The following is a 16,529-nucleotide window of genomic DNA, read 5'->3' as shown; positions in this document are numbered from 1 at the left end:
TGGCCTAACATGTGGTCTGTCCTGGAGAATGGTCCATGTGCTGATGAGAAGAATGTATATTCTTTTTTTTTTTTTTTTTAGATGAAATGCTCTGTACATATCTGTCAAGTCCATTCAGTCTAAAGTGCTGTTTAGGTCCAATATTTCTCCACTAATTCTTTTTCTAGATGATCTTTCCAATGCTGACAGCAGTGTATTAAAGTTATCAACTATTACTGTGTTGTTGTCTATCTCTCCCCTTAGATCCAATAACAGTTGCTTTTTATATATCTGGGTGTTCTGATGTTGGATGCATATGTATTTATGATTGTTATATCCTCTTGCTGCATTGATCCTTTTATCATTATATAAAGTCCTTCTTTGTCTCTTTTTATAGTTCTTGGTTTGAAGTGTATCTTATCTGATATAAGTATGGCAACTCCTGCTTGTTTTTGTTTTCCATTTGCAGGGAATGTCTTTTTCCATCCCTTTACTATTAGTCTATGTGTGTCTTTGTTGGTGAAGTGAGTTTCTTGCAGGCAGCATATAGTTGGGTCTAGTTTTTTAATCCATTCAGCCAGTCTGTATCTTTTAAGTGGGGAATTTAGTCCATTTATATTCAGGGTTGTTACTGAAAGTATTGCCTTATTCCTACCATTTTATTAATTTCTCTATGGTTATTTTATATTTCTTCTGTTCCTTTCTTTCCCTCTTATTGTTTACCTTTGATGTCGAGGTTGGTTGTCTGTTTTGTAGTGATAAAATACATTTTCTTTCTCTTTGTCATTTGTGTATCTGTTCTACTAGTGGTTTTATTCTTTCTCGTGTATTATGGTGACATATGGAATCTCTTTAGATTCCAGATGTAGGACTCCCTTAAGGATTTGCGGAAGGGCCAATCTTATGGTCGTATGGCCAGTCTTATGGTGGTAAATTCCTGCAATTTTTGTTTGTCTGGGAAATGTATTATTTCTCCTTCATTTCTGAAGGAAAGGTTTGCTGGATATAGTATTCTTGGTTGACATTTTTTTCTGTTAGCACTTTGAATATGTCATACCACTCTGTCCTGGCCTTTAGGGTTTCTGTTGAGAAGTCTGCTGTTAGCCTGGTGGGGATTCCCATATAGATGATTTGACGCTTTTCTCTTGTGGTTTTTAGAATTCTTTGTTTAGACTTTTGACAGTTTGACTATAATGTGTCTCAGGGAGGTCCTCTTGGGGTTGAATCTGTTTGGGGATCTCTAAGCTTCTTGGAACTGTATGACCATATCTCTCCCAATATTTGGGAAGTTTTCAGCTATTATTAAGTAGGCTTTCAATGCCTTTTCTCCTTTCTCTTCCCCTTCCATTATATCCATAATATGGATGTTTGTACTCTTAAGGTTATCAGAAAGATTTTGTAGGTTTTCTTCATTTTTTCAAATTATTTTTTCTTTTTTTGGTCAAACTGTGTTAATTTAAAAAGCCTGTCTTCTAGTTCAGAAATTATTTCTTCTGCTTATTCTAGCCTGATGCTTATGCTCTCAGTTATATGTGTTTTTTCCTTTGAATGAATTCTTCAGTTCCCAAGAGGGCTGACTAGAGAGGTCTGCTGTTAATCCCCTCCCCATAAAAAGATACCAAAACTACAGACAAACTAATATACTTTGATTGGAATGACTGAGGAAACACGCTGCAGAGCATCAAAAGAACATAGCATCCTAAACATTTAGGCACCTAAAAATTGAGCTTCAAATACACGAAGTAAAAGACAATAAAACTGCAATGAAAAATAGATCCACAATTAGAGATTTTAACACCCCTTTCTCAATAACTGGTACAAATAGAAAACTGGTAAGGATATAGAAGACATGAGCAACACTATCAACCAGCTTGACCTAACTGACATTTATCGAGCTCTCCATCACCAACAACAAAATACACATTAATTTCAAGGGCATACAGGACAGTTACAGTTGCCAAGATGGACTATGTTCTGGGTCATAAAACAAGTCTCAATAAATTTAAAAGAACTCAAGTTATACAGAATATATTTTCTGATCACAATGGTTAGAAATCAATAGCATCTGGAAAATCCAAATGTTTAGAAACTAAATGGCATCGTTCTAAGTAACCATGAAAAAGAGCAAAATTAAAGGGAAAATTAGAAAAGACTTTGAATGGAACAGGCTTTAAATCTACAGTAATTGGGCCGGCCCCGTGGTGCACTCGGGAGAGTGCAGCATTTGGGAGCGCAGCTGGGTTCGGATCCTATATAGGAATGGCCGGTGCGCTCACTGGCTGAGCGCGGTGCAGGCGACCCCAAGTCAAGGGTTGCGATCCCCTTACCAGTCACAAAAAGACAATAATAAATAAATAAATAAATAAAAATAAAAATCTACAGTAATTGGTCTTGTGGTACTGGCAGCAAGATAGACACACAGATCAATGGAAGAGGATAGAACGTATAGAAATATGAGAGTACTTCAAAAAGTTTGTGGAAAAATAGAATTAAAAGATTATAAGTAACACGAAGTCAAGGGTTGAGATCCTTGTACCAGCCAGCTACCAAAAAGATAAGAATCTTTCCATGAACTTTTGAAGTACCCTCATACACCCACCAAATATGGTTGATTGAGTTCTAATACAGTTGCAAAGGAAATTCAGAGGAGAAAAGATACAGCAAATGGTGCTGGAATAGAGGGATAGCCATATGCAAAAATGAGCTTTGATCCATATACCACACCATATATAAAACCTAACTCAAGATGTTTCCTAGACCTACCTGTAAAACCCAAAACTAAGATTTCTAGGAGAAAACTAGGAGCAATCTTTGTGACCTTGGGTTAGGCTAAGATTTCTTAGTGACAATGTCAAAGGCACAATCCATAAAATGGTGATAAATTAGATTATATCAAAATTAATTTCTTCTTTTCAAAGTGTGTGGAAAAGGTAAGTCACAGACTAGAGGAAATATTTACAAAACATATATCTAATAAAGGACTTGTATTTAGAATGCATAAGAAACTCTCAAAGCTCTTAATTAGAAAACAAAACAACCCAATAAAAACGGGCAAAAGGTTTGGACACTTTATTTAGCAAAGAAGATACAGAGCTGGCAAATAAGCACATGAAAAGATGTTTTTCAACCATTAGGGAAATGCACATTAAAACCACTGAGATGCCACTACACATCTTTTAGAATGTCTAAAATTAAAAATCCTTATACCAAATGTTGGCAAAGATATGGAACAACTCAAACTCATACATTGCTAGTGGGAATGTAAAATGGCACCTCCACTTTGGAAAGCAGCTTGGCAGTTTCTTAAAATGTTAAGAGATACACTTGTCATATAACCTGCCATTCCCTTCCTAGGGTGTGTATCCAAGTGAAACACAAGCACCTGCTCTTATCACGACTTCTGTATAAATGTTCATAGCAGCTGTATTTGTAATAGACAAAAATTGGAAACAGCCACTGTATATCAACAGGTGAATGAATATACAAAATTTGTATATCTGTACAATAGATTACTACTCAGAAAATAGAAGGGAATGAAGTATTGATAAACAACATGGATGAATCTCAAAATAATTATGCTGAGTGAAAGAAGCCAAGCAAAAACATGAGCGCATATTGTATGAATCCATTTATATAAAACTCTAGAAAGTGCAAACTAATCTGTAGTCACTAAAAAGCAGATCAGTGGTTGCCTGGGGATGGGAGGGGGTGCAACGGGGGTCAGGGAGGGATCACGAAGCGGCCCGAGGAAACCTTTGAAGGTGACAGATATGTTCATTATATTTGTCGTGGTGATAGTTTCACAGTGTATACATATGCCAAGTCTTACCAAAAACTACACTTTAAACATGCAGTCTACGTTATTCAAACGTCATTAAAATTTTCCATAAAAATTACAATTATAACCACAGGGGTAGGGAGAGCTCCCCAAATAGTTCTTGTTCTTTTCTTGAACGCTTGCTGGAACGGAAGGATGAAGGGACGGCGGGATCCTCCGGTCCCGCCGCCGGCGACCTCGGCCTAGCCCCATCCCCGGGGCACCCGCACCGAGCCCGCGCTCGCCGGGAGGCCGGACGCTTCGGAGCCGGAGCGGCGGCGGCGACGGCGGCGACCGGGGCGGCGGCGGAACGTGACCGCGGCCTCCAGCGCCGCCTTCGACCGCAGCCGCAGAGCCGCGAGCGCGGCGCCACGCTCGGCCCGGGCTCCTCGTGCTTCTCGGTGCCGCTGCCCGCGCACCGGGAGGCGGCCGAGGCCCGGCCCGCGACTGCCCCGGCACGTGTCGCTCATCCGCACCGTCACCGGCGGTGAGCGCGGGCTTCCCAGGCGGCACCGCCGAGCAGCGGGGCGCTCGGCCGGGAAAAAGAAAAGGGTTTATAAAAAGCGGAACGCGTGTCAACTACACGAACGGGTTAAGAAGACTAAAAGCCACAGAAAGCGTGTGCAAAAAAAAATCTCTAAGAAAAGCCTCCATTCACCTGTCCTTTGGTCCCCGGGCTCCTGTTCCCACAGTCAGCCGCTGTTCCCGGTTTCTTGTGTGTCGTTTCAAGAACCCCTGTAAATGCGAACATACACGTGTACAGTACAGCCCTCTCTTGCCCTCTCCTTTACGCACCGTCTCACTCCGCGCTGCGTCTGGAGAGGGCTCCACGTCTGCACATACCAGGCTGCATCATCCTTCTAAAGCTCACATAGAAGTCCATCGCACGCGTGTACCGACGTTTTCCTGCCCTCTCCATGACGGACCTCTGTGACTTTCCCACGGTTCGCTAGCCAGGCTGCAGGGAACAGTCTAGAACAGAAGCCTTTTGGTGTGTGTGCTACTGTATCTGTAGGGTAAGCTAGAACTGAGCCGGCTGGGGCAAAGGGCATGTGCGTGTTCAGTCGTGATGGGTGCAGCCAGAATGCCTCCTAAGATGTGCCATTTAGTTAATTTTTAATTACGCAGATAATACACGAATACATGCTACTTGTAAAGAAACAGAACATAACAAATAAGGCAGAAGTCCTCTGAACCACCCCTCTCTCCTCAATTCTGGACTCTTCCCATCTCTCTAGACAAAACCCCTGTCACTTGTATATCTTTGTGGATTACTTTTCCAAACCCACTTAACACACTTAAATCTGTGCACAGGTCTCTAAAACTTGTTTTGTTTTTAGAAAAAAAAAAATGATACAATAATACAAGCACATGGTACAAAAGAGTGTATTCCTTACAGCTAAGTCTACTTCACCACGACCTGATTACCTTCCTGTTTCCTTCCAGTGATATTCTGTAGGCCTACAAGCACATATGGAAATATATATCGGACAGATGATTATTGACTTGGTGGCAGATGGCCTCCTTGGTCACTGGCATTCTGGGTCCCAGCTATAGTGATGAGTTTATGTACTTCCGTCTCTGTGACTTCTCGACTGTTCCATGCTGCAGGAAGTCTGAGATCATTTCCCCATGTAACAGTAGAGGTAATGGAGTCTTGAAGAGGTGAAGGGACTTGCCCACAGTCACACTATGTAAAGTCTTCTGCTCAATCCATATTTCAGTTGTCAGATAAATATTAAGGGGCACACAATTCTCTACTCCTTTCCCCTTCTCTTATGGCTGAATTATGTTTGGTCACATTCAAAACATTTTAGTATATACACTCTGAGCCAGTCTAGGTTGGAGGTGGAAGGCATGGGTTAAAAAAACGAGAAGGCAAGTTCTTAGTTTTTTCTAATAAATGGTGTAGGTAAATGGCGAAGGATGTACTTTTGGAATGAGAAAGAACTGGGCTCGAAGCCCGGCTTTGTTCCTTACTAGTCGCATGACCCTTGACCCTAATTCTGGATCTCTGCACGCTGGCGGAGGACAGCGACCACATGCTATCTGGCCTGGCTTTTTTCTCATATCTGCTACTTCCTGGGCAAATCCCACAAAGAATGTGGTGGCTGCTATGGGGCAGTTAGCGGCACAGCCCAGGTCTGCCTGGCCCCGATGCTGGAGCCCTTTGCTTCCCGCACACTCTATGCCCACCCTCTGCCAGTATACACATTTATAGAGAAGCCCTTCATATGACAAAAAGGTGTCAGCACCGTCCTGATCCTATATAGCCAAATTGTAACGCCCCAGAGAATTTGGCAAGTCCTTGGTTTGGACCATGCGACCATAAAAGAAGAGGGATTTTTCTATTCTTGTACGTGCGTGGTCGCTCTTGTTACTTTTCTCTGAACTCCTGAGTGAGACTTTCCTTATCCTCTTACTAAGCATTAAAATGTGGCCTGAGCTCATTGCAATGGTGAGACTAAGGCTGCTACCATTCTTCCTTAAACAGATCACATTCCCACCCTCCTTTTCAGGGAAATGAGAAAAAAAAAAAAAGTAGCTTGTTTTTTCTTTGGAAGGGAAGGCTGCTCCCATTTGAGTGCCTGCTGTGGCCAGGCCCACTGCTAGGAACTTGCATCTGTGCAGCACCCTGTGTGGTAAGAGTATCAGCCTTGTTTTTCAGCTGAAGAAACTGATACTTGGCGAGTAAACTCCCTCAGGCTGGTGAATACTCAACTCTTCTGCCTCTAACCTGGATATGGTTCAAACCTTCACTTGACCTCATGATCCTTACACCCGTGGACATCTTTGCCTTCTTGAAATGGCTCGCCAGGCCGGATCGTGCCTATGGCACCTGGACTCCTGCAACTCTGGACCCTGCCTGCTTTGCCTCCTTCTCCCTCTAGTTCATTCTTTTCCCAGTAGGCAGTGCACCCCTTTTACAGATGTTCATCAGATCATGTTAGCCCTCTGCTTCAGGACTTTGCAGGGGGTTCTCATTGTGCTTGGGGTAAAATCCAGCCTCCTTGTTAGGGCCCACAGGACCCACAGTCTGGTTCTGCCTTCCTTTCAGCCTCATCAACTGCTGCTCTCTCTTGCTCCTGACCTTCAGTCACACTGGCCTCATTTCTGCTTCTCGGATGGGCCAAGCTGCTTCCTTCAGGATCTGTGCACCTGCTATTGCCTCTGTTTGGTATGTCTGGCTCCTTATCATTTAAGACTCACCTCAAATGTCACCTCCTCAGAGAGGCCTGCCCCGACCTACCTATCTAAAGCTATGTCCCCAACCCTCACCCTCTTGTACTTTCCTCATGTCCCGTTTTATTTCCTTGATAGCCCTTTTCACTTTCTGACACTGTTTGTGTGTTTACTTGTCTGTTATCTGTCCCCTGATAGAACGTGAGGTCCGTGAGAGCAGAGCAGGAGGTTTGTCCTATTCACCAGTGCGTTCTCAGCACGTGGGCCAGAGCCTGGCATCCGGCAGGCTTTCAGTAAGTTTAAATGAGTGAATCCTGTGTACCAAACACTGGATTAGCTGGTTATAGTGAGCAGAGAACCTTCTTTGTGGATTAGCAGACAGAAAGCAGTTAGGATAGAGCCTGGCCTGTACCTAATGCATGGTCGTTCTTTTCTGTCCCGTCTAGGAGCTTATAGCAGAACCTGGGAGAGGACACTGTACTGTGTACAAAGTGATTTACTGAAGTTCATTTCACACAGGGGAAAAGCAGGAACAGCTCACTTTGCTGGGGGTGGGGTATAGGGTACAATAGGGGGAAGAAGAGCTTTCCTAGGTGGAGGAACCACCTGGGCAGGACTCTGAGGCTTAAATGTGCTGGTTTGTCTGTTTAGAATTAGAGACAGCTGCTAGCATTTAGGTGTGGCTGGAAATCAGCGTAGTGTGTGGGAGGTGTACTGAAGATGAAGTTGGAAGGGTTGGAGGGCCAGATCCTAGAGAGTGGCCCCTAGTGTAGATTTCTCCTAAGTGCCTAGGAGCTCCTTGGAAGGTTGTTAAAGCAGGTGTGTGACCTGATTGGGCCCAAGCTTTAGATAAAAAGATGCAAGATTTCTGGGTAAGGACTCCCACTGGCAGGTGGTATGGTTTTCTCTAGATGTATCTGTACATGGGATCCCTGGGAGATTGCACTCTTGTTAGAGTTCCTGGCTTACTGTAAATGATTTAGATCCCTTGTGGAATATGTTATCCCCAGGAGAAGGATATTAGAACGATTGTCTGAGTTCCATAATGATATCTCTGAAGTTTAATATGTCTTAAATTAAAGCTGGCTCTCTGTAATTCCACTGCTCTCCCCAAAACACACACACACACACACACACACACATGCACGCACGCATGCACGCACGCACCCCTCAGTGTTTCTGTAGCTGAACCTTGGATGCTCTGAACCTCCTGGAAAGACCAGGAACCTCCCAAGCAGAAGCGAGTAGATACAACCCAGCTATGCATGAGATGATCATAAGTAAACCACAATACTGGGAGGAGGAGACGTGCACTCCCTCTTTCCCCACTCCTTTTTCAGTCTGTCTTTCCTCTGTCTTAGCAAGGGCAAGTATGTAGGCATTTGCCAAGTCCAGCACAAAACATGAATTTTTCCTGCTGAGAAATTTCTCCCTACATCGAATGGTATGAAAGTGATGGGATTGGTGCAGTAGGAGGATGTGGGTTTTGGCATCAGATGAGCCTACATCTAAACCCAACCCTGCTGCGTGTTCGCTGTGCGGCACTGGACAAGCTCTCTGTGGGCCTCAGTTTCCTCATCTCTCAGGTGGTCTGAGGCTTCAGTGAAGTCACACACAGGGCCGGAGCCTGGAGTCATGCGGTTGCCATTCATTCCACTTTTACCCCAGTGCTCTGCCTGACCTGTGACATCACAGCTTCCTGCAGAGCTTGCCACCTGTGTTCCCTTTCTAACCTTGTCTTCTCTTATCCCAGGGTCCCAGGTCATTGATCGATTCTGGTCATTGGTGTGACCAAGGAGATGCAGACCCAGTCAGTGGAATGCCTTGTGATTGGCCAGATTGCCTGCCAGAAGCTGGTCATGGTGCTGAACAGAATAGGCCTCTTAGCCAAAGGTAATAGATGGGCAGCAATTGATAAAATGACCAAGAAAATGCAGAAGGCCCTAGAGAACACCAAGTAGGTTTGCTAATGAGAGGAATGTTATATGAGAAGGCTTCTGGTCACACTTCATATTATTAACATGGATTGGACAGGCAGGTGTCAGCCTCTGGTCCTAGTAAGGAGGATCTCGGCTGGCACTTGCTTGCATCAAGGGCTGCATTAAGTCAGGTAAAAGGCTAAGGTGCTGTTGAAGGAGGTGAAAAAAAGGGCTGGCCAGTTAGCTCGGTTGGTTAAAGCGTGGAGCAAACTCCAAGGTCCAGGGTTTGATCCCTGCCCACCCCCCCCAAATAAAAGAGACCAAAAAATATAGGAGCATAAAGAAACTGGAAGTTAATTTTCAGGTAACACGCTAATATGTAGTCCAGGTTGGAGGGTGGTTTTGCTCTGTGTGGTGTTCTAGAACCCAGGCTGCCTCCAAATTGTTGGTCCTCCTTGGTAGGGTGTGCCCTTGTCTGTGCGGCTGAAGCACAGGCACTTCTGTGTGTCAGCTCACAGGAGGGGGAGAAGCTCAGGAGCTGTGTGTCCAGTGTGTGAGGCCTGGACCTGGAGGGCACAGATCCTTTTCCACTTATACTGTCTTGGTGAAGACAGTCCTGCTCACTCATGTTGGCCATACCTTTGTGCAAGAGAGGCTAGGAAGTGTGTTCTCCTGCCATTTGCGGCTCGACAACTTGAAATGAGTTTTGGTGGACAACTGGTTGTTTCTGTCACAGAGACTTGTAAAATTAGTTGGATGGTGTCTCAGTTCATTTTCTGTCATTTATAACAGAATACCTGAAACTGGGTAATTTATAAAGAAACAGAATTTATTTCTTACAGTTCTGGAGGCTGAGAAGTTCAAGGTCAAGGGGCACATTTGGTGAGGGCCTTCTTGCTGGTGGGACTCTCTGCAGGGTCCCGAGGTGGCGCAGGGCATCACATGGCGAGAGCAAGAGTATGTTCACGTGCTAGCTCAGGTATCCCTTCCTCTTCTTATAAAGCCAACAACAGTTCCATTCCCATGATAACCAATTAATCCATTAACCCATTAATCCAAGAATGGATTAGTTCATTCATGAGGGGAGACCCTTCACGATCCAGTCATTTCCCAAAGGCCTTGCCTCTCAACACTGCCACACTGGGGATTAAGCTTCAACATGAGGTTAGAGGGGACTTTCAAACCATAGAAGATGGGCAGACAGACAGATGTTGCTGCTGGAGGCCAGACTAGGAAATGCCAAATCACAAAGAACCTTTGTATCATTTCACACCAAGTAGTTTACAATTTTATCTTGTGAAAAGTGGAAGTTGTTACAGAACTTTGTGTGGGGGAGTGACTGAGTGAGGTTTCCCATCAGGAGATCACCACTACAGGTGGAGGCTGGCTTGGCCAGGAAGACCCAGGAGGCGGCGGGGGCGGGGAGGAGGAAGAAGACGCAGTGGCGCAGGCTGCTGGGCTGTGGGAGCTTCTCAGGGAGAGAAGGAATGGCTCTTGAGTTGGGCCAGTGCACGGAGGGAGGAGGTGACCAGGGGAGATCGCTAAGAGGAGAATCAGCAGGCCTTGTCCAGCAGTTGGCTCTGATGACAAACAAGGGGGTAGAAAGGTGGCAGCGCTGTGGGGCAGGGTGAGAGTGTGGGAGGCATGTGGGGACTATGGGACAGAAAGCCACCTGGTTGCTCAAGCAGCCCCAGGGATGACTAATTCTTTTTTTTTTGTTTGTTTGTTTGTTTTTGTTTTTGTTTTTGAAGTTTTAGTGGAAAGAGTTTTGTTTTCTATCTTTTTTTTTTTTTTTTAATTTTATTTTGTCGATATACATTGTGGCTGATTATTGCTCCCCATCAGCAAAACCTCCCTCCCTTCTCCCTCCCCCCCCAACAATGTCCTTTCTGTTTGCTTGTCGTATCATCTTCAAGTAATTGTGGTTGTGATATCTTCTCCCCCCCCCCATTTGTGTGTGTGTGTGTGTGTGTGTGTGTGTGTGTGAATTTATATATTAATTTTTAGCTCCCACCAATAAGTGAGAACATGTGGTATTTCTCTTTCTGTGCCTGACTTGTTTCACTTATTATAATTCTCTCAAGGTCCATCCATGTTGTTGCAAATGGCAGTATTTCATTCGTTTTTATAGCTGAGTAGTATTCCATTGTGTAGATGTACCACATTTTCCGTATCCACTCATCTGATGATGGACATTTGGGCTGGTTCCAACTCTTGGCTATTGTAAAGAGTGCTGCGATGAACATTGGGGAACAGGTATACCTTCGACTTGATGATTTCCATTCCTCTGGGTATATTCCCAACAGTGGGATGGCTGGGTCGTATGGTAGATCTATCTGCAATTGTTTGAGGAACCTCCATACCGTTTTCCATAGAGGCTGCACCATTTTGCAGTCCCACCAACAATGTATGAGAGTTCCTTTTTCTGCGCAGCCTCGCCAGCATTTATCGTTCAGAGTCTTTTGGATTTTAGCCATCCTAACTGGGGTTAGATGGTATCTCAATGTGACTAATTCTGATGTGGTTGAGAGAGTGAGAAAATGTCCTTGTTGAGCACTTAGTGTTGGCAAACCCTAACAATTTCTCTCTTCCTCTCTGGGCCAGTCCCTTTTGATCAATACTACATAGTGGTCACTGGGAGACAGGGATGCTTCCTCTTTGCTCTGCAGCCCGAGACAACATCCTGCTTCGTCTGCCTCTCCTTCTCTTGCCTGTGGAAGGCAAGCAAGTAGAGAGTATTTTTGCCTTCCCAGTTATGATTTTTTTCAGATCCAACATCTGCAGCTCTCCCTCAAAATTCTCAAGTTGGTTAAATTAAAGCTCCAGCCCTGTGAATGGGCCAAATGCATCATAAAAGATTTCTTAATGCTGCCTTTTGTTAGCAAAATTCATCAATCCGATAAAATCAACACATTTAGATAAGTGTTGCGTAAGAATTCAGACTTTGTTATTCCCAGTGGAAGTGGATAAGAGACGGTAAAAAGGAACATAAAAAATTATATCTTCTTTTAGTGAGTTATTTGATCTCTCTGCTATTTTATTTACTTGTCAGAAAGGGGAGAACAGGTCTTTTGGACCCCTGCATAGAAACCCAGTACAATGTCAGTATCGTTTATTACACAGACAGGACTTTCTGGGAGGGGCTTAGGGTACTTTTAAGGGTAAGTTAATATTAACAATTTGGATTAATTAAATGGGAGGAAAATTCTTACTTTTGTGTTTAAATTTCTATTCCTCTTTTAATTTAGTGGTCGAAGGTCAAATTATGGACTTTATCATACAACCAGAGGAAATTGTCCATCCGAGGGGTCTTTGAAGCCCCTCCTGTCCTCATCTAGTGCCCAGAGGTCTGGTAGAGAAAAGAAAGGATTGTCACCATGATAGGTTGTGATCGGTGGGTCTGTGGCTGGGCTGTGGCTGGATCTCTTACAATCACCTTGTAAGAGAGCATTAGCTTTTACCTCCATGCAACAAAGAACTTCTTTAAATCATTTTAAGTGATTATTTCCTTTTCTTATGGTCTCTGGTTAAGAAAATCCCTTGTGAGTGCTAGCCCAAATGTGAAGAAACTTTCTGTCTAGAAGGAAAAATTTGGACTGAGGAACTGTGCACGTATCAAAACTTGAAAAGTGTTTAAAACATAAAACTAATTTTTTTCTATCCAAAGAGTAATTGAAAGAAAACTTGGAAAATAGAGAAAACTTATAAAAGAAGGAGGAGGCCACCCAAAGATTTTTTTCCTCAAAATAGCAGCTGCTGACATTTTTGTTTTTTTTCATTTTTGTTTTTATAATAATACATACTAATGCTAGTATTGTCCCCCCCTTTTTTCCTCCACATTTGTTTATTATGGTAAAATATACATAACATAATATTTATCATTTTAACTACTTGAAAGTGTACAATTCAGTAGCATTAAATACATTCATAATGTTGTGTACCCATCTCCACTAACTGTACCAGATCTGTTTCACGGTCTCTAACATAAACTCTACACCCATTAAGCTGTAACTCCCTCTTCTCCGCTCGCCCTATCCCCTGGGAACCTCTCTTCTGCTTTCTGTCTCTATCAATTTGCCTATTCTAGGTACCTTATCTAAATGGAATCATATAATATTTGGCCTTCTGAGTCTAGATTATTTCACTTAACATAATGTTTTTAGGGTCCATCCATGTTGTAGCATATATCAGAATTTCACTCCTTTTTATGACCTGATAGTATTTGTAGTGGATTGAATTATGCCCCCTCAAACTCACTGAAGCTTGAATTGTATCCCCCAAGTTTTATGTATTAGAAATTTAGCCCCCACTGTGACTGTTAAGGGTGGGAAATCCTATTATGGTCATTGAAAAGTGGATCCTTGAAGAGGTGATTAGATTGCAGGACCACGCCATAGCGAGTGGATTAGAAATGGTGGTCAGGGGTGTGGTTCTGGGGGCTTTAAAAGAAGAGGAGAGTCTGTCTCTCTCTCTCTGCTCTCTCTGCTCTGCCATTTTCGCAGTGTGGTACCCTGCCATCACTGTTGCCACCACCAAAGAAGACTTACCAGATTTATGCCCTGGACTTTGGACTTCCCAGCCTCTGAAACTGTAAGCAATAAATTTTGTTTTCTTATAAAGCACTCAGTTCCAAGTGTTTTGTTATAAGCAACAGAAACAGACTAAGACAGTGTTCTGTTGTGCGCATAGACCACGGTTTTGTTTGTCCATTCTTCTGCTGGTGGACCCTTCCTGGCTATTGTGAACAGTGCTTCTGTGAACGTGAATGTACAGATATTTGTTCAAGCTCCTGCTTTCAAGTCCTGTGAATATATACACTCCTATATACCCAGGAGTGGAACTGCTGGGTCATACGGTAGTTTTGTGTGTAGCTTTTGAGGAGCTGCCACGCTGTCTTCCACACGGCTGCACCATTGTGAATTCCCTCCAGCAGCGCATGAGGGCTCCAGCTACCCCACAGCCTGCCCACCCTTGCTCTTTTCCTTTTTTTTCTTAACAGCCATCCTAGTAGGTGTGAAGTGGCATCTCTTTGTGGTTTTGATTTGCATATTCCTAATGACCGATAACGCTGAGCTTCTTTTCCTGTGCTTATTGGTCACCTGTATGTCTTTGAAGAAATATCTGTTCATGTCCTTTGCCCATTTTTTAATTGGGTTGTTTTTTGTTGTTGTTGTTACTGAGTTGTAGGTGTTCTTCATATGTTCTGGACATAAATTCCTTGTCAGAGATATGATTTGCAAATATTTTCCCCCATTCTTCAAGTTATCTTTTTACTTCCTTGATAGTGCCCTTTGATGCGTGAAAGTTCTTAGTTTTGATGAAATCTAATTTATCTATTTTTTTCTTTTGTTGCCTGTGCTTTTGGAGACATATCCATTAAATTGTCGCCAAATCCAATGTCATGAAGATTTTCCTCAATGCTTTTTTGAAGAATTTTACAGTGTTAGCTCTTAAGTTTAGGTATTTGATCTGTTTGGAGTTAATATTTGTATATGGCACAAGGTAAGGGTTCAACTTCATTCTTTTGGCATATTGATATCCAGTTTTCCCAGTGTCATTTCTTGAAAAAAGTGTCCTTTCCTCTTTTACCCTGGTCAAAAGTCAATTGGTCACACATGTGCAGGTTTATTTCTAGGCTTCTGTTCCACCCTGTTGGTCTACATGTCTGTGCCTCACTGCTTTGTCAAAGTCAGGGAGCACAGGTCCTCCAGCTTTGTTCTTTTTCAAGATTGTTTTGGCCATTTGAGAACCCTTGCAATTCCACATGAATTTGAGAATCTGCTTTTCCATTTCTGCGAAAAGGGTATTGGAGTGTTGATAGGGATTGCATTGGAGCTGTAGATCTCCTTGGTTAGTATTGACATCTTAGTTAGTATTAAGCCATCCAGTCCATGAACATGGGATGTCTTTTCATTTCTTTAGGTCTTCTTTAATTTCTTTCAGCAATGTTTTGTAGTTTTCAGTGTATAAGTGTTTTACCTCATTTATTAGATTTATTTCATAAATATTTAATTCTTTTAGATGCTATTGTAAATGGAATTACTTTCTTAATTTCCTTTTTGATCATTCATTACTGGTGTATAGAAACACAGCTGATTTTTGTATGTTGATCTTGTATCCTGCAACTTTGCTGAACTCAACCCCTTTTTCTACCATGTAATTGTAACCATGAGGTATTTACGTTTTTGATTCCTGCTTTTATTACTTAACATTTCACATAGCAGTTCCTCATGTAACCATCACTCCATTGTTGACCCTTCAGAGTGACTTAAGTTTCCTTCTCGTAAATAAATAATCCTGGGGTGGACATCTTTGTGTGTCCATAAACTTTGTATTTTCAGTTTTTTGTCCTCACGATAGACTCTCAGATGTGAGATTACTGGAATAAAGGGTGTGAATGTTTTTAAACCTTTTGTTGTATATTATCATATCATTTTCCAAAAGAGTTCTGCCACTTTATACAGGTGTCAGCAGCTAACTTTGGTTTATCATCTTAAGATATATTTGAAACTTAGTAGAATAGAAATAGTATTTTATTCTTGTTTTAATATGTGGTCTTTACCGGTGAAACTGAACATTTTTCCTTAAGGGTACTGAGCAGTTGTGCTTTTGTGTGTGTGTTATGCCCACACATTTTGCCTGTCTGCCTCTCGTGCCTTTAATGCTTTTTTTTTTATTTTTAGGAGTTTTTAATATTAATAAAGATACTGCTGTTAACCTTTTGTATATCATTTTTGCTCCAAATAAGTCTTCAGAATGTGTTATCTTTCCATTTTAGTTGTGCTTTTTTTGACGTGCAGAAGTTTCTAGTTTTTATATGGTCAAACTCTTTGATTGTTTTCCTTTGTGATTTCTTTATCTCTGAAAGTATTTAAAATTGCTCCTGTGAAAGCATTTATCAATGTTAACAGAAATCAAAATAGAAGATAAAAAGTTACCCGTAATCTTCCCAGTGCATCAAATCAAAGTGTTTTTTCCCCAGAATTCCTGTCAGTCTTTCCCATATGTACATAATTTGAGGTAGTTTTTATCACAACATTGACACTGTTCTGTGTTCTAGGCTTTTCTGTTTATTTTTCCACTAACTGTTATCATTTAACAGCATCCTTGATACATCTTTCTCCTAGACTCCCTCTGTGTTTCTTCCTGCTTTTTAAGTAAGACCTTCTGCTCAGAGCACACCCGAGGCTCCGTTGGTCCTGCCTCCCCTCCAGGACTGGGTTTGTCTGCCACTGAGTGGGGTCTTCCATGGAATGCATTCCGTGCTAGCTCTGTGGCTGACTAGCTGTGTGTCTTGGGCAACTCACTTTATCTCTGAGGTGCTATTTCTTTTTCTGTAAAATAGGAGTTCATAGGTTCAGCCTCACAGTGTTTGTTGCCGGGGAGCATCTGACATGGAGTCTGGCACATAGCAGGTGCCTAGTACTGATAGCTGTGACGTGCAGAGCACTTCCTATGTGCTTGGCACTGTGCTAGGGGTTTCCCAGACACAGTTCGTTGAATTAGCTGGATCCTCACAGTTACCCTAGAGGTTGATTTTGCATCTGGTTTGACTGCTGAAAAAAACAAAGCTTGATAAATGTTGGCTGTTTTGAAGTCTACTGTCGCAAACCTAAAACTTATATTCTGTT

At 42.6% G+C, this 16,529-nt stretch overlaps 1 pseudogene; it reads left to right on the top strand.

Moving 5' to 3' along the window:
• Window positions 1–890: 890 nt before the first annotated feature.
• On the top strand, window positions 891–8,940 carry LOC134362632 (selenocysteine-specific elongation factor-like; annotated as a pseudogene).
• The last annotated feature ends 7,589 nt before the right edge of the window (window positions 8,941–16,529 follow it).

Source organism: Cynocephalus volans, chromosome 14 (genome assembly GCF_027409185.1).
Source record: "Cynocephalus volans isolate mCynVol1 chromosome 14, mCynVol1.pri, whole genome shotgun sequence".
NCBI lineage: Eukaryota > Metazoa > Chordata > Mammalia > Dermoptera > Cynocephalidae > Cynocephalus > Cynocephalus volans.
The sequence above is the reverse complement of the archived record's forward strand: the minus strand, read 5'-3'. Positions and strand labels throughout refer to the sequence as shown.